General features: G+C 43.1%; 1 protein-coding gene across 7 annotated transcripts in view; it reads left to right on the top strand.

Moving 5' to 3' along the window:
* Nucleotides 1-361: 361 nt before the first annotated feature.
* Nucleotides 362-17,743, top strand: part of DYRK1A (dual specificity tyrosine phosphorylation regulated kinase 1A) — a 145,604-nt gene continuing 128,222 nt past the window's right edge. For 3 of the 7 annotated variants that reach the window (XM_060297801.2, XM_030880900.3, XM_060297799.2), the window contains exon 1: nucleotides 362-667. The gene's annotated coding sequence lies outside the window, so the exon portion shown is untranslated. Of the gene's footprint in view, nucleotides 668-1,150; nucleotides 2,108-17,743 lie in introns of those variants that run through there. The other 4 variants (XM_030880905.2, XM_030880902.2, XM_060297797.1 and 1 more) reach the window with 2 other exon arrangements.

The raw sequence follows: 17,743 nt of genomic DNA, 5'->3' as shown, positions 1-17,743 counted from the left end.
TATTAAATGCCATTTTACTAGACTGGTACAAAATATAATTTCAGACAGTGGCTGTCTACTAATTACACAGTAGCCAGCACAGCAGGGCTACTAGCATACCTAGGTTTTAATGCCTGGGGAGCACACCTCGCAATATTTAGTCAGGCAGAAGGTCTAGATAAAACAAAGATAAACCAAGGCCAGAATATTAATAAATTGTGGGCGGATCTAGAATCTGGAAACTGAGACGATACATGAAAAAGGAAATCAGAGAGTTGGACAAAGATACAGTAACAGCTTAAGACGATTAATTTTCGGGGAATTCCGACGGGGAAGGAAGGCTGTGCCCGGAAAGGCGGGAGGGGGGGTTGAAATCCGTGGGAATGCCTGGGAGAGCCTGCACAGCCTAAAGTTTTTATGATGGCTCCGTCCATAATTTCTGTACGCTTGCATTGGCCGCCTCAAAGACCGAGCGACAGGATTTATTCAAGGTGTCAGCCGCAGGGGCATCGTGAATACGGGCGAAGCGTCCGGAATTCCTGAGATGTCTGAAACGCGGAGGCGGCCTCTTCCCCACCCCCCGCCGCAGCCTCCGTGGGCATTTTCCGGCGAGGGGGGCACGCGAGCCCTTCGAAGAACAGCTTAAATCCGCGGACGTGCGCGGCTGGCGCGCTCCCCGGGGATGAAGGTGAGAACCCCCGGCCCGGGCGCGCGAGGGGTGGGTTCCCCGGGTCCCCGCGTGGCCTCAGAGTCCAGCCCCCCTCCCCCCGGAGCGGGCGGGGCTGCGGGCGCACGACGCGGAAGCGCTGGGCTGCGAGGGCGGTGGCGCGGGGCCCGCGCGCGCTCTGCGGGCCGCAGTCGGCGCGGGCGCGGCTGGCGCGGCGGGAGCGGGGCGGGGCGCGGCTGGGCGGCCGGGGAAGAGGCGGGCGCTCGCGCACAGGCCGGGCCGCCGCCTCGCCCCCCTTCCTCTTCCCCTTCCCTACCTCGGCCCGGCCATCCCCCTCTTCTCCCCTCCCCCGAGCGAATCACGCGCCCTCCTCTGACACTCGTAGCGGGCCCGAACTCCGAATTTATCCTTCACGTGACCTGAGGGGGTTGGGTGGTTGGTTGGGGACGGAGGGGGAGAGGGAAAGGAGGGAACGGAATCTGCCGTTGCCCGAGCAACAGGCCCCGCCCGCCGGCTTGGGGCCGGGGGGCGGGAGGAGGACGTCAGCACGTCAGCCGGGGTTTTGCGTTTTGATTGACAGTTGCTATAGCGACCGGGTCGGTCCGTCGCCATTTTGTTGGTTGGTTTTTTTTTAAACCCTTTCGCTTCCCGCCCGAATAATAATAAAAAGCCCCATTGGAGTGAGGCGGGGGTGGCGGCGGCAAGAGCGGCGGGGGGATCCGGGGAGACTGCTGCCGTCGCTGCTGCTGATCGCGGCCCGGGACGGGCTCAGGGAGCGGACACCCCGAGCGGGGGGTGCGGGCGCCGCCGCCGCCGCCGCTTCTGCTGCTGTTCCTGCTGCTGCTGTTGGTGCCGCTGCCGCCGCCGGCGAGCGGGCGGGACCGGTGTGAGTGTGAGAGAGTGTGTATGTGAGTGAGCGTGTGCGAGGACGAGTGTGCGTGCGTGTGTGTGTGAGTGTGTGTGTCTGTCTGTCTGTGCGGGGACTCGGGGGCGGGCGGTTCGGGCTCTCCTGGCGGAGGAGCCGCCGCCGCCGCCGCCGCCGCTCGGGCCCCGGCGCTTCTCGCTGCGCAGGTTTGGAGCGCGCGCCATTTTGTGAGATTTACAAAATCCTCCTCGGGAAGAAGCCACCGGCAGCGGCCGCGACTCGGCGCCCGGCCTCGCCGCCGCCGCCCTCCGCGCCGGCCCGGGCCTCGCGGCCCCGCCGCCGGGAGTCGGGGTCCGGGGACTGCGGTATTTGCCGGGGAGGGTGCTGTCGCCTCCCCGGCCCCGGGCGCCGCTGGAACCGCGAGCCGGAGAGAGACTGAGGAGGCTGCGGCTCGGCCGCGGAGCCGGGAGCGCCGGGGGCGGAGAGAGGAGGCCGGGGCGGCGCTGGCTGCGGAGGCCGCGGCGAGAGCGCAGCGGCGAGAGCCCGAGGCAGAGACTCACCGGAGGGAACGGCGCGAGCGCCCCGCCATCGTCCCGGTGAGTGTCCGGCCCGGCCCGGCCGCGGCCCCGCCCGGCCCGGCGCCCGGCTCCCCCCGCGGCCTGCAACCGGGCCCGTGCCGAGGCCGGCCGGGCGGAGGGAGGGACCTGCCATTTTAGGAGGAGGCGCCGCGGCCCGGGGCCGGCCGCCGGGGGAGGGAGCCCGACAGGCCCGGTCCCGGAGGAGAGGCGGGTGCGAGCGGAGGGAAAGTTGCGGAGGGTGGGAGATGGGGCTGCGGCCTCCCGGGAGCTCCCGGGAGCCGGGGCCTGGGGGCCGGAGAAAGCGCCAGACCTTCACTGGTCGCCCGAGCGAAGGGGAGGAGGTTGTCTTCCTCCTCCTCCTCTTCCTCCTCATCCTCTTCCCCCAGCTCCTCCCTCGTCCCTCCTCTTGGTCCCCACCAGTGTGGGAACGGCCGGGGTTCTCCGCAAGGACAATGCGCGGGTTAAGAAAATGGGGCTGGCTGCCGGGCTAGGCGCCGGGGAAGGTCGCGAGTCCGGTCCCCGCGCGGCCCTTTTGGGGTGTGTGCTGGAGCCAGGGCACTCGGCATGCTCCGAAGTTGTGCAGTGAGTGCAAGTGAGCCCGGCCACTCGAGGTGGATTGATGACTTGTTTAGCAGCGGGAGGAATTGGTGGCTGAGGATGCGTAAATTATAATTGATACCTGGGTATTGCAACGGAACTTCACAAGTCTGTTAATAGGCACAGACCCACTCTCGTTTAGAGACACCGGAGCTGCTGAATAGCTTCACACTTAGCGAAAGGCCCCTCCCGGGTCCGAAATAGTTAAAAAATGGCAGAATTAGTGAGTGAGTGACTCTGACCACTTCTCTGTGCCTGTCGTCCAACCCTTGGATGATGTGAATCTTGTAATCGAGGTGCAGTACTTGAATGCCAGCACCATTTGGTTCTTGAATTCCGCCTAAGTTGTTAGAAAATACATCTTATAACATTGTTTTCACACTGATTTAAAGATTAGGACGAATAGTGCCAGGCACTTTTCTTCAGGGCCTTATGTGTATTAAGTCGTTTATCCTCCCGGTAGGAACTGTTACCCATTTCACAGATGAGGAAACTGAGCGATGACTCATCCAAGGTCATACAGCTGGGACCAGGAGTCTGTAGCCAGCCTGGGCTCTTAATCACTAGGGTATAACTCATTATTGTAAATACTGGCAAATTTTGGAGCGATCTGTGTGTAATGACTCAGGATTCTAACCTAGAGCTTCTGTCCACGTATAGTGTTTTGCATGGAATTAACTTTGTGGTTTGCGGAAGCGGAAAGGAAAGGTTGAGGTGAGGGCCTCTGAATGAAACTAACTAGTCAGCTTCTGCCCCCCCGGCCCCCCCCACCGCTCCCAGTCAAACTACGTAGACAATTTTTGAATGGAAGGAATTAAAAAATATTCTTCAGTGCGTTTTGTTCACACTTAAATTTAATTATAGTCATGTAAGTATTGATGAGTCATAAGAAAGTTTTGTGCAAAGTTATTTTTAGTTACTTTTTATCTTTGAACACTTAAGATTTTCTCTGTGATCCCTTACACTTTACATATACAAAGTATTTAAGAATGGATATATTTAATATTTTGGGGGCGTTTTCATAATTCAGTGGAATTACCTTTAGCTTTTGTTTTGTAAACTTCTTATATCTTGATAAGTTACGAGAATTTTTTTTCAGCTAGAGTATAAATGTGGAAAGAGAATTAAAATTTCAGGTGCTAAGATTTTAAACGGAAGATCATTTCAAAGAGACTGCAGTTATGAAAAAAGTTCACTCCGTTAGATTAAGATTTTTAGTATACATATGACTTACACTTAAAGTGTACACCCAGCGCTTTTGGAGGATTTGCCTTGGAGTAGCAGTGATGTTTATGGTGGCTGTCCAAATTCATTTAGACTTCAGACCTTGCCAAAAAGTTGAGTCCTGTCAATGTCTACAGCAAGTTGTAATGTAAAACTGAGTATAAAAAGTTCATAAGAAGTGTGAGCTCAGAAGTTAATTATCCTGAAAGGAAGGGTCACTCCTGTGTCTGTAAGGTGAAGACTCACTCCTTTGAAATCTAAAAAAGATTATGGATTTGAATAGAATTAAGTGAGTGGATGGTCCTTATTGGTAGGGGTGGGAGATGGACTAAGTGATCTAGTGAGATCTTGTTTTTGTTTGGAATATGGAATTTAGGTTTAAGATCGTTTCTTACATTTCTTTTAAAGACTTTTTGGTGGAATTCAATGGAAACTTACAAACATACATAGTTACTGTGTCCTGGGGATTCAAAAATTGAGTTAATCCAGCCTCTTTTAAGGGCACTAACATTCAAAACAAATGAAGATGTTCCATTGTAATGCAGTGTCTTGTTTGGGAATGTAGATGTTAAAAAAACCCCTGCCTTAGAATTTTTTTCCTCTAGAATATTGTCTGATGTCTGCCCCTTAGTTTCATTTATGGAGATTTTTTTGTGTGTATGACTTAGAGATGTTGTGGTGGGGAGTGTGGTAAGTGCAACAACTGGTATTTAAAGAATTTACATAGGTTTTTGTAGAGCTACAAATCCCCATGAAACCAAATTTAAGGTAACTTGTTATAATACGTGGTGAGAGTGACCTTTGGCATATGTTTTGTTTTGAAACTATGTAAAGAAAGAAGATGCTAATTTGTATTGAATCTTGGGTACTACTTGAAAACGAAACAAAAAAAAGGTTAGAAGTTTAGAATGCCCAGGGATGTTTTCACATGCATGTTTATGCTTGGCAACTATCTAGTCATGGGGAGAAAACTTGAATAGAAGTAACTTTATTATGAGTGAGAAGGGAATTAATTGCCTTCTACGTGATCTTAAAAATAAGCTTAATAGAAGAGGGGGCTTCATTTGTGACTTTATTTGTGGTAAGGTGTGTTCCAAATTTTCTTTGCTTTAACATTCACTTTTCCCTTGTCTCAAAGAACTTTCACATTTCCTACACACCCAGCCCCACCCGCAAGCAGTTTCTCTTTTTATCCCCCCCCAGAAAAACTTTATCTCAACCCAGCAGAACCCCAAAACTTCCAGAGTCTTTATAAAGAACTTGATTTTTCTCTCCCAAAATTTTAGTAGTCTTAGAATTTTGTTGTATTACTATCAGTAAATTTAAACTGTGAGTTAAGAATCACTATTTTTTGTTGAGTTTTTGGGTGGTTTTACCTCCAGATACTTGTGTGTATTTTCTGTTTAGAAGTAAAGATATTACTTGAAGCTATCAAACATGATCACCTGAAACTTGACACTATCATACTTTGCCCTGTAAGGTGAAATGCATGACTTTATTACTTTCGTGTGAGCACCTTACATGTATATATAGTGGTTATGCTTTTGGAAGGACTTCTTACCATATATCATTTTGACAATGGGCAACGTTTTGATGGCTAGAGAAATTATAGTAATTCATAACCCAAGGCGTGCACAGTTTTGGTTTAAAAATTTTGGGGGAAGGGGTTAAAATTTGTGGTTAATTACTTGGAAAAATCATCAAATTATTTTAAATTACTTAAAATTTCTCCCCAGTTGCCTCTAAATAAATAAATCATTTGAAATCTTGCCTTATGTCAGTGCTATAATGTTAAGCTAGAGCTGTAAAGTTTACCATTGGTTATGTGAAAGTGAAATGTTGACTTCACATGACTAAAGTAATTAATTTAAGGCTCTTATTAGGCAAGAGACAAGTCTTGTTTCCTAACCTAGTGGCTACAGGCAGCCTTAGTTTCATTTTTTGGTATATGAAAACAAAATGACTTGGAAATATTGCATTGTATAAACCAGCTAAATGTTTTTAAAAAGTTTTGGTTTTGCTTTGAAATCCTACTTCCAGAGTTGTATAACAATTTAAAATTCTTTATTGGAGATAACTTATGGTACATTGAACATCTAAGATAATGTGGTTCCTTGTAGGCATACTTTTTGCTAATACAGAACCATTTTGGCTTTTCAGCAATTGATTCTTCTCCCAGAGCTATGTATCCTCTCTTCTAGAAGGTGACTTTTAAAAGTTTGTAATACTGTTAAAGTTTTGTTTGTTTGATGGACGTGTGCCCATATCTGATACATAGTGCATAATAGTTTAAAATGTATCTTTACTCTTGATGAATTATTTTCAGTTTTATCTCCCCATAATTGGATTGCTTGTTCAAATTGATTTTGTGGAGAGGGGCTTAGTGAACTGGTTTAACATGGAATGAAACTGGTTTCAGCATCACCTCTATTTTAAATAACATACCTGTTCATTAAATAATCCCCTTATTTCTCTAAGTATATAAAATTTCGACTGGAAAGAGTTTATTATTTTTTTAAGTTTTATGGGTATTTGTGGTTAAGGTTGGCAGTTTAGCACATGCATTTGGGTAAGAAGATGCTCAAATTGTGACATCTATCCAAAATCTGCTTGATAGCAAGTTAGAGATAGCAGCTGAGGAAGCATGATAACTGTGGAGAGAGTATTGGCCTGTGAGATGGTGCCAGGCAGAGCCTCCTGAGTCAGGCAGGTCTGGAATCTCAACAGGTCCTGCCACTCACTGGCAGTGTGGACTTAAGGCACAGTGATTTTGCTAAGTATCAGTTTTTTCATCTGTAAAATGGGGTTGATGATACTTACCATGGGGTTCTTGTGAAGACTGAGATAGCACACATACATTTCTTAATAGCTTTCTCCCTCTTTCCTCTTCTTCATTGATACTCATCTTTATGGTCTCAGCATAAATTCTACTTCTTCAGAGGCCTTCCCCCAAACTCCAGTCTAAGTGAGATTCCTTGGCCATGCATTCTTACAGACTCTGCTTTTTTTGACAGCCATCACTAAATGTTGCTATACAGTTATTCATATGTACGCGTAAGTACACGTACTCATTTATTGTATGTCTCTCCCTCTCTCCACTAAACTGTAAGGTCCATCTGGACAGGAATAATTCTGTAACCCCAATGCCTGGCACATAACAGGTGTAGCTAAATGTACATGTACATGGAATGATGGAATGAGGAACCTGTGTGCGACATTCTGCCTGAGCACCATTCCTTAGTTCTGCAACCTTGGGCAAAGTAGCTTCTGAGCTTTAGTGTCCTGTATCCAGATGTGCAGAGCACCCGCTGCCTTGCCCAGGATTTTGAGAATGTGAAATGAGATACTGTAATGAGGTGTTCCGCAAAAAGCGTAAAATGTAAGTTGGTACAGTAGCAATAATTTCAGTAGTGAGATTACCCAAGAATTTATAATTAGAGTTTCAGCTTTACTGAGCTGGTAAGTAGCTGTTATGTAATATTTATTAGTAACTTAATCTTTCTATATGCATTAGTTGGAACACAAGATTGGACCTATGTTCTGACTAAATACAGTGGCTTAAACAAGGAGTTTACTTCTCTCTCATATAAGTAGCCTAAGGCTGATTGTGGTGGCTCCAAGATATAGGGGACCTTGGTTCCTTCTGTCTTGTTTTTCTATGCTTAAGGGGACACCATTTCCTATATAGTTCAAGACAGCTGCTCACCACATTCACAGTCCAGGAACAGGATGTGGGGAGAGGACATCCCCTCTTTAAAGACAAACCTGGAAGTTGCATATGTGACTTTTGTTCACACCCATTGGTCAGAACTTAGGTGGCCACATGTAGCTGCAAAGGAGGCTGGGATATGTGGTCTTCAGTAGGTAGCTGTTTGGCTGAAAATCTGTTTCCACTGAAAGAAGAGAATCGGGGGGTGGGGGGATTATGAAACATTGCCTGTCACACTTTCAAATGTTTTGGAAGAAACTTACAGAAATGAACTTTGAAAAGACAACTTATTGCACTAATTAATAAGTTTATATTCCATATTTGCTCTTTTGAGCAAATTACTCTTTTGAACTATGGTGTACAAATTGAAATAGACTATCAGTATATAGTATATAGAGTATATACATATGTAGTCAGATTAGAAAAAATGTAACTAAACTTCTAGTAGTGAAGGAATTTTGGGTCACATTATTTTACTATGGTGTTTTCTGATAGAAACATGATTCTTGATTGCTTTGACTATTATATGTAAACAGTATTTGAAATCTCAGCTCTTGGATTTAGTTTTAGCAGTCCCCTTGACCGTTTTGTATGTATTTGTGCGCATATCCTCAGCAAGCAATACTAGGATATTGTGATTCAGTATCGCAATATCTTGTTAGGTTTTCAGTAAATGTTTGAATCACTGAAGTTGCAAGGAGGATGATAGCAGTGATATTTAAACATTTACTCTCCAGTATCTTCCTCTTTATTTCATGGGTTTGACAAAAGAGGAAGGTCTAGGATTCTTTGAACTAGCGTATAATTAGGTCAAGTAGAGACCTGAGGAACTAATGGGTCTCAAACAGTTTTCAGGAGAACTTGTCAAAGTTGTGGGATTCCCAAGCTCCGATACTTCTCTTTCTGTAGGTATGGGTGACACTCTAGAATCCCCTTTCTTAATTTGGACTCCAGGTAATCCTGATGCAGTAGAAACATTTTGAGAAACATAGACGTAGTTCATTTCTCATTTTAGAGAAGGAAAGGGATGCAGAGAAAATAAATGACTTAACCAGTGCCTCAGAATAAGCAGGTCTGGGGGTTCTTTGTTCTTTCTACAGAAGAGGGGACAGAGAATAGAGTACAACTGCATTTTTTTTTTTTTTGGCAGTACGCGGGCCTCTCACTGTTGTGGCCTCTCCCGTTGCGGAGCACAGGCTCCGGATGCGGAGGCTCAGCGGCCATGGCTCACGGGCCCAGCTGCTCTGCGACATGTGGGATCTTCCAGGACCGGGGCACGAACCTATGTCCCCTACATCGGCAGGCGGACTCTCAACCACTGCGCCACCAGGGAAGCCCTGCATTTTTGATTTTATAGGAAGATCTGTTGTTTTCAAATATGTTGCTATTTATGTGTGAGCTCATTGGTAGTGAATGGTTGGCTCACTTACCTGTCTTCTTAGCCTCTTAGAAGAATAGCCTGAGTTGGTCAAATAGTATTTAAAGGTGGGAAACTGAGGTTTTAATTCAGGTGTAGTTAGTGTCGGTGCTGTAGTGAGTAGGGTAGTGTATCTCCAGCGTTAGGGTAGATGACAGGTAGGTTTTGACCTGGCATGTTTAGAAGGAACAAAGGGAGGTCATGTCCTCAAATTATTACTTTCCTTTTCTTCTGGTTTGCTTGCAGTTCTCACTGTTGAATTCATTCCTTTAGATTAAGGTAAGAGCTGGATTCCCTAATTTAAAGTGGAAATATTCCCAGAGGAATATCCTTTATCTGTTATCAGGCTAACACTTTATTTTTATCATTTAGCTGGCTGTCATTTTAAACATTGGAGAGTAGCACCTGCACTAATAAGAGAGCTTTTTGGGACAGGGAGGGAAGGATAGGGCACATGTGCCCTTGCCCAAGGAAACCAAAGGCATGTTTGAGAAATGTCTGCTTGTGGTGCAGTCCTGGAAGGGTTCACGGAGGCTTCTCTGGTGGCCGGAGGTTGGTAGCATTAGACTGGCACTTGCTGGCCTTCTGTTGCTAAGAGTGTCCGTAATGGGACTGTGGGTAATTTTGCTGAGGACCACTGGGCTTGATGGAATACGGAGTCATTGGAGTAGGAGTGTTCTCTTTTTCTTAGTGTTTTTTCATCGTTTTAGGGCTCCTATTTGAGCAGTCTTATATCAGACATAAAAGGTATCATTTTGATCTAGAGAATTTTAGTTCTTAACAATCAACAAGTTATGTATTCTCACGATTAAAAAAAAAAAAGATCCAGCCCGGTAGAATGGTGTCACCTCCCCACCCCCTGTGCTCCATAAGTAATAGCTATTTAGTTTTTCCTACTAGAAATGTTCTATACATATAAATGTACAACTGTATATGTAAACATTTAGTATATACACGTCTGTTACAAAGCTGTCTATTTAGTGCGATCCTGATTTTTTTTTAGTGTGACGTTGTGTGTGTGTGTGTATCCACTCTGTGTACTTAAAATCAAAAGCAAATGGGATCATGCTGAACACACAGTTTTGCAACTTAAGCTTCTTGATCATCTTAGAACTATTCCCATATCAGGTGGTAGAGTTTCCCTGTTTTTTTAACGGATGGGAAGTATTCCATGTTATGGATGCAGCACAATTGAGTCAGTCTCCATTAAAAAGCATTTAAATTATTTTCCCCTATCTTTGCTATTTTTAAACAATGCTGCAGTGTACATCCTTGTACATGTAACTTTTCTGTGAGCATTAGCCAGAGAGTATATATTTATAAGGGAAATTGCTGGTTCACCAGGTATGTGCACATTTGAATATGTATTACCAAATTGTCTTCCAGAAAGTAGCACCAATTCGTACTTCATCAGCAGTGTCTGAGAGTGTATAGTTTCCCAAATCTCACCAACACTGGTGTTATCAAAGCTTTAAATCTTTGTCAATTTAATAGGTGAATAGTGAAGTCTAATTGTTTGAATTTGCATTTCTTTATGAGTGAATTTGAGCATCTTAGTTGTACTGTAAGTCTTGTACATTAAATAACAAAGTATTCATTCTTTGTTGTTTAGTTAAAATTGTTCTGTGATTTTCCTGTATTTATTCTGTTGAATGAAAAACTGTTTTGATAAATTGTAAATGCTTATAATTGTACCTGCTTTGATAAATTGTAAAAGGGGCTTCTTGTTCCTCTTCAGCTGAGGAAACATTTGCCTGTCCTCTGTATAAGATATGTGAATTACGGCGGTAGAAACTTTGACTACAAAAGTAAATAAGGTTTGGTGACCTGTGCTGTTAGTGTTGAGACAGTTGTGTGTATACAGGCAAAATTAGCACAGGTAAGACCATGGCTGCTAACAATTAGAGCTATTGCCATACAAAGAACTAATTAGAAGAACGTGGGGAAGGCAGACAGATTGGGCATCTGAGCAGGCCTTGTGGAGGAGGAGGGATGGGAGCTTGGTCTCGAAGAATGGATGGGCTTTTTACAGTAGAACCTGGGGAAGTGACAGTCGGCTGGAAGAAGTCATATGGGCACCTGTGGTGGTGTGCCTGGAGTTTAAGAGCGTGTGTGTGTGTTTATGTGTGTGTGTGTGTTATGTTGGGGGAGGGATAGGAACAATTGCAGTGAGAAATGAGAGTTACGGGTCTTAAAAGGAATTTGAATTTGGGGCAATTGAAGGTTTTTTTCAGCAGGGCGATGATGGCAGATCCATGGGTTAGGGAGATGACAGCCTAAGAAGGAAGGTTTTGAAAGGCTCATTCTAGGTGTACAGGCATGAGGAATAGGAGAGGGAAAAACAAGACAGAGGGAGAGCCAAGTTTGGAACATGTTGAGTTCCTAATTATTTAATTTTCAACAGAACAAAGTGAATATTTCTGGATTCAAATAGCAACGTGACCCAGGTTTTGGAGATAGAGAGGAGAGAATTCAGCTTTGGTGGCAGTATAGTAAAGGCCATGACGAGTTGAATGACTGGCTGCATGGGACAGTTGAGAATATTTCCTGGTAAGGTCCTGAAGGAACTGTGGAAGAACAGAAGATAGAATTATTATTGTAGCTCAAACCTTACATTAGTGACAGGTGGAAGTAATTTGTAGCACCATTAAAAATGAGCTAAAAAATGGGGCAGTGGGAGAAGGCAGTGTTAGAAGCTGTGATTCTGGAAAGGAGCAGGTTGTATCATAGTTCACGGTTTGAAAAGTATAGAGTAGTTAAACATGTGAGAGTTTAATTTATTCTGAGTGTCTTAGTATTTTCCTGAAAAATACCATATTCTGTTTATTTTCACATATGTCGTTATTGGGAGACCAATCATCTAAAAAGCATTTATCTTGTGAGGCAGATAGAGCTATTTATTGAGTACCTACTAGTGCCAAACATGGCACTAGGGCCTGGGAATCAATGCTGAAATAAAGCCCTCGCCGTGTGTGCCATCACGGAAGTTAGTTGTAGCGGGGGATCTTTAATAGCCTGCTCCTAATCCAGAGTAGGCTTAAGGACTCAGTCTAGAGTATACATGAATTTTCATTAAAGGGAACACAGGCTATGAAATTGAGTAATGTTTGATGTTGCTTTTGAAGGTCAAAATTTTTGTCTCCTTTTAAGAGTCCCTTTGACAGTTAATTTTAGGTTAAAGTTTATTTGGATATAAGTAGGACTGCTGTCTTTAAGACAGATACTGTCTGCTGAAAAATTTGTTCTGATTTGATCGTTTCTCCTTGAAAAAGAACAGCTGTCATCACAGTGGTGTGTTTTACTTCACCTTTACATCAAACACATTTTATTTATTTATTTATTTATTTATTTATTTATGGCTGTGTTGCATCTTCGTTTCTGAGCGAGGGCTTTCTGTAGTTGCGGCGAGTGGGGGCCACTGTTCATCGCGGTGCGCGGGCCTCTCACTGTCGCGGCCTCTCTTGTTGCGGAGCACAAGCCAAACACATTTATTTTTGAGAGACCTTACTGTGGTACAAAAGACTGTTTCATTAAAGTTTTCCAAAAGAGCAATGGTGAGAAAATTATTAGGATCTCAACATATTTTGCAATCTAATTTCAGTTTTTGAATTTCCTTATAGTGGTTCTGTGGTACAGTTCAAAATGTCAGTAATGCTAGGTAAATTTACCTAAGAATTGGCCTGAAGGCCCACAGCTACTCAGCAGTACTGGAGTCAGCTATGCAAAGGGAAGAAATTGAAGACAGAAGTCTTAGGATTCATGGGAGATGTTTGGAAGAAGGCTGTTTGCTGAATAAGATAAAGATACATCTGAAGTAAAGGATGTGGGCATATAGGGAAGGTCAAGGAATAAAATTCAATAGAATGGATAGAAATGGAGGAGAGATTTGAACAAATGGATGAACAAGAATTCTCAGTTCTTTAAAAAAAAAAAACCTCTTTAATGATTTATTGTGACTTCTAGGGGAAAGACTAGACTAGTCATAGGACCCCCTACCTGGATGATCTGGCTCCCGCTGACTTAAGCCGTCCTGCCTCCCATGTCTTTGCATGTCTGCTTCCTGGGCCAGCCATCATCCCTTCTTTGTTTTAGTTAACTTCTTTTCCTCCTTCATTTTCAGTTCAGATATTACTTTGTCAGGGAAAGCAGAGTCCTGTCCTAGTCACCTCTTCTTTTTTAATATCTCATGTCTCCCTGTACTTTTCTTTCACAGTGCTTATCACAGTTGGTAATTTTTTTAGTGCTTGTTTTATTAATACCCTCCAGAGAGCAGGCGCAGTGGTGTCTTGCTTCCCCTTGCATTCTAAGAGATTGGCAAGTGTTTGGCGTATGGTGAGTACCAAATAAACATTTGTTGAATGAATCAGTGAACTACGTTTTGGTCTTTACTAGTTGGTCTCAAGGACCAAATGATTACATAAGGGGAATGTACATTTGGAGTAAGAGTTGGACAGGGAGTATGGGAGCCTTGAAGAAGAAGAAGAAAGGTGAATCCTGTCTTTTTAAAAATAAGCTTGGAAAACTATGTAGCCAGTAAAAAGACCAAGTTATTTACTCATGGATTAATTTAATCAGTGCATATTGAAATACCTACTAGTTGTTAGAAGTTCAGTGTTGGTATTAACGGAGTTGAAAGATTGTGCCTTCTCTATTAAAGGAGTACATAATTTTACTAGTTTATTGAAATAGATACAGTTTTTAGTTTCATTTGGAATGGTTTTAAATTGTGGAGGGAATCAGGCTGGATGTTCTTTATGATTCTTAGCCAGCAAAGTGAGGTTCATTCAGCAATTATATCTGAAATGTCAATCCAGCATTTGCAGTAGCTCTCGGGTTCACATTTAAAATAAGCTCTAGCTTTGACGTCATTTAAAAAGTGATAGAAGGGACTTCCCTGGTGGTGCAGTGGTTAAGAATCCACCTGCCGGTGCAGGGGACATGGGTTTGATCCTTGATCCGGGAAGGTCCCTCTTGCCGCAGAGCACCTAAGCCTGTGCACCACAACTACTGAGCCTGTGCTCTAGAGCCCGCGAGCCACAACTGCTGAGCCCACGTGCCACAACTACTGAGGCTGCATGCTCCACAACAAGAGAAGCCGCCGCAATGAGAAGCCCGTGCGCCTCAATGAAGAGTAGCCCCCACTCGCCACAAGTAGAGAAAGCCCTTGCACAGCAACGAAGACCCAACGCAGCCAAAAAAAAAGTGATAGAAAAGTGAAGAAAGTGGTTTGGATGCGTTTTGGCTTTACTTTTTCTTCACATTTGGACAACAGAACAGGAAGAATGATTGAGGGAAAGTTCGTTGATGGATTTTCAAAAGAATTGAGTCTTGTAGTTAGAAAATTACTGAAGCTTTTGATCTTGTCAGGTGAATGATCTTTTTAAAAGCTTAAAAGGGACTTGTTTTAAAGTAGTTCTGAAACCTTTCTCGGGGACTAGTTTCTGTAGTAAATATTTAGAAAAGCAAATATTCAGATTTTATGTTTTGGCTCTTTGCCTGGCCCCTTGCCAGGCCCTTGGGACGTAGTTGTGAGTTAGATGGACATACATGGTCCCATTCATGGTCATGAAGCTCTTCAGTATGGTTAGAGTTCACTGTAGAGAACTCTAAAGGAAACTTGGCTTGATGCTTCCATCATCCAGCTATCCATTTGTCCATCTATTTATGTATTCCTTGAACTTAGTTCTGGTGGCAACATGTTAGACTATATTGTTGCTTCATTTCTGATAACAAAGGGGCTAAGGGGGATAACGTTTATAGTACCAATGTAAAGTAGAAACTTGGATCTTCAACTTGTTGGCACTGGCAGATTTTTTTTAAAAAAAGATGTTCATGTAAATCAGTGAGTTTCTCTTATTAAAAAATAAACTATTTAATAATGGTAACATTATTAAATAATGCTAGTATTGATTGCCTGCTATGGGCCAGACTCTACATATTCATTATTAGTTATTTTAATATTATCAGCAGCCCTAGAAGGTGGTGGATAGTATCTGTTTATAAGTTAGAAAACTGAGATGCAGGGAAGTAAATTTGCTTAAGGTTAATCATAGTAGATTGCTTATGCTGCTTCCAGGTAATAAAAAACCCAGTGAACAGTTATGGGCCCTAAAGTTAAACATTGAGATAGAAAAGAAAAAGGAGCATAGAGCTTCTATAACCCATTAATTGAAGAAATAGATAAAAGTTCTGGTATGCTGGGATTGATGCTTTGTGCTACTGGTTCATTAGTCTTTCAGATAATTAACCAGAACATCTAATCGTTTTCTATGTTTGGGGAATTCTTTCCCTTAAGAATCTTGGTGGGTGGTAGACGTCTTCCATTACGAAAGCCAGTTGCTCACTTTCTCTGCATTTTTGGGGGGTTAGGATGCAATCATATGACCTGGGACCTCCATTCCACTACCTCAGAAGCCAGTGATTTGCAGAAGCAGGCACTTTGCAGAGTCTGTGTTCTGCAGTGCAAGGGGGATGGCAGCTGCGGCTCTTCTGGAGGCAGTCAGTGACAGATCCAGTTGTAGCATTTAGTTCCGGGGTCAGTGGTATCTCTACAAATCACAGGGACCGAATCCTGTGTTGTCTCCACCAGACCAGATCTGTGGTTTGAATTTTCGGTGTTCTTGGTTATGTAGCCTTCCAGCCTGGCCCTCCTGGGGTTTTCTGTGAGTTGCCTAATACACTTTAATAACTTCCTTTACAGTTTCAACAAAGGTAGAGTTAGTTTCTTTTGTTTGCAACCAAGAACCTTTACTCAGATGATACTAATTATGACAATAGACAATTCTAAGGAACTCTGTGGTCAGGGTTACCTGTATCTAGATTAGAATTTACTAAGTAGAAGAGTTCACAATATATATTAAGTGAAATACTCGTAAAACAACTTTGCTTATTGATTTAATGAATTTGCTGAATTTGAGTGCCTGTTCTAGTCCAGGATATGTTCTAGGTGTTGGAGATACAGGAGTGACAATGCAGGTAAGATCCCTGTACTCACAGAGCTTACGTTCTATTGTGAAATGTAGAATAAGCAAGAAAGCAAATAACATAATTGACCAAGAGTGATACATATCATGATAAAAATAAAGACAGGATAATGTGATAATGATGTGTGTGTGTATGTTTAGGAGTTGTATCTTATAAAAAAAAAAATTTACTTTAAAATTGTTGTCAGGAGTCATGACTTCTGTTTTTGACTATGGGGCAGTAACATTCTGAATTTACCCTCCAGCTAGGAAACTGGACAAAATACATGGAACAACTGTTTTCAGATATTAAAAAATAGGCAGTGCAGAACCACGATCCCTAACAGATGGGAAACAAACGAGGAGGTCCTGTGATGGTGCACCTTTCTGCCTGGAGGCAGATCTCAGTGCAGGGAAGGAGATCCCCAAAAAAGCCAGTGAGTTGAGGAAAGAAAGATTGGAGTTGGGGGAGGCCAAAATGGTTCTGATTTGAGGAGCAGAGTTCTGGAAAGAAGGGAGTTATGCAGAGAAAGAGTTCCATAAATCTTCTTAGTGGTCCCCTTAAATGTTGACTGAATGCCAATGTGTGGTGCATGTGTAGGGTACAGTTTTATGAAGGAAACATTTCTGGGGAAGGAATCCACTGGGAAGCTGTAAGCAGAACAATTTTCTGAGCTCACCCAGGGCTGGAAAATATTTGAGTACTTGATAGCCAAAGTAGAAAGATCTCATTATATGCTGCGTTGATTGAGAATCCAAAAGGGTCATGTCTTAATGGGGCTAAACTAGTCCTAGAATAAAGGTTACTCTAGATCCGTTTGAAAAAAATCTTAGAAACAAGCCTTAAAAGGGGCAAACTACAATTGACCCTTGAACAACATGGCTTGAACTGTGCAGGTCCACTTAACACGTGGATCTTTTCCAGTACTGCAGTACTACATGATTTGCAGTTGGCTGAGTCCATGGATGCAGAACTGCAGATATGGATGACTGGCTGTGAATTTATACTTGGAGATTTGACTGTGTGGGGCGGTCAGCATCTCTAACCCCTCTGTTGTTCAAGGGTCACCTGTAATTTGAAAGTAATGTAATTGCGAGTCATTGCAAAGGCCAATACTCTTTAAAGAAACGTAAAGAAACCCAACACTCAACAGTGTAAAATGTCCAGCATCCAATCAAAAATTACTAGATGTGTGAAGACGTAGGTTAATGTGACTTACGATTAGAATATCAGTAAATTGAAACCAACCTAGAACTGACATGTTAGAACTAACAGGCAAGGACATGAAAGCAGTTACTGTATTCCATATGTTCAAAAAGTTAGAAATTATGAAAGGTATAAAAAGATCCAAATAAAACTTTTAGAGGTGAAAACTAATGTGTGGAATGAAAAATATATAGGATGGCATTAATGGCAGATTAGACATGGCAGAAGAGAAGATTAGTGAGCTTGAAGACAGAAGAGAAAACTCGGGAGAAACAGAAATGATAGAGAAAATGGAATTAGCAGACAAGGTTATTAAAAAATGGCTACAATATGCAGGGTCAAATGTCAGATCACTGTGTTGTACATCTAAAACTAATATTTTATGTCAAATGTATCTCAATAAAAAATACAAATAAAACACAGGGTCAGATTGTGGTTAATGTTGACATCTTGGTACATGAGTTTTGCTTAAAAAGAGCAATTGTGACTGCTACCTGAAGTTGGCTTGATGTGTAGTTAAGAGTAGTTGCAAATCATT

Source organism: Globicephala melas, chromosome 4 (assembly GCF_963455315.2).
Source record: "Globicephala melas chromosome 4, mGloMel1.2, whole genome shotgun sequence".
NCBI classification, from domain to species: domain Eukaryota; kingdom Metazoa; phylum Chordata; class Mammalia; order Artiodactyla; family Delphinidae; genus Globicephala; species Globicephala melas.
Note: the sequence above shows the minus strand (reverse complement) of the source record. Positions and strands in the feature narration are given on the sequence as shown.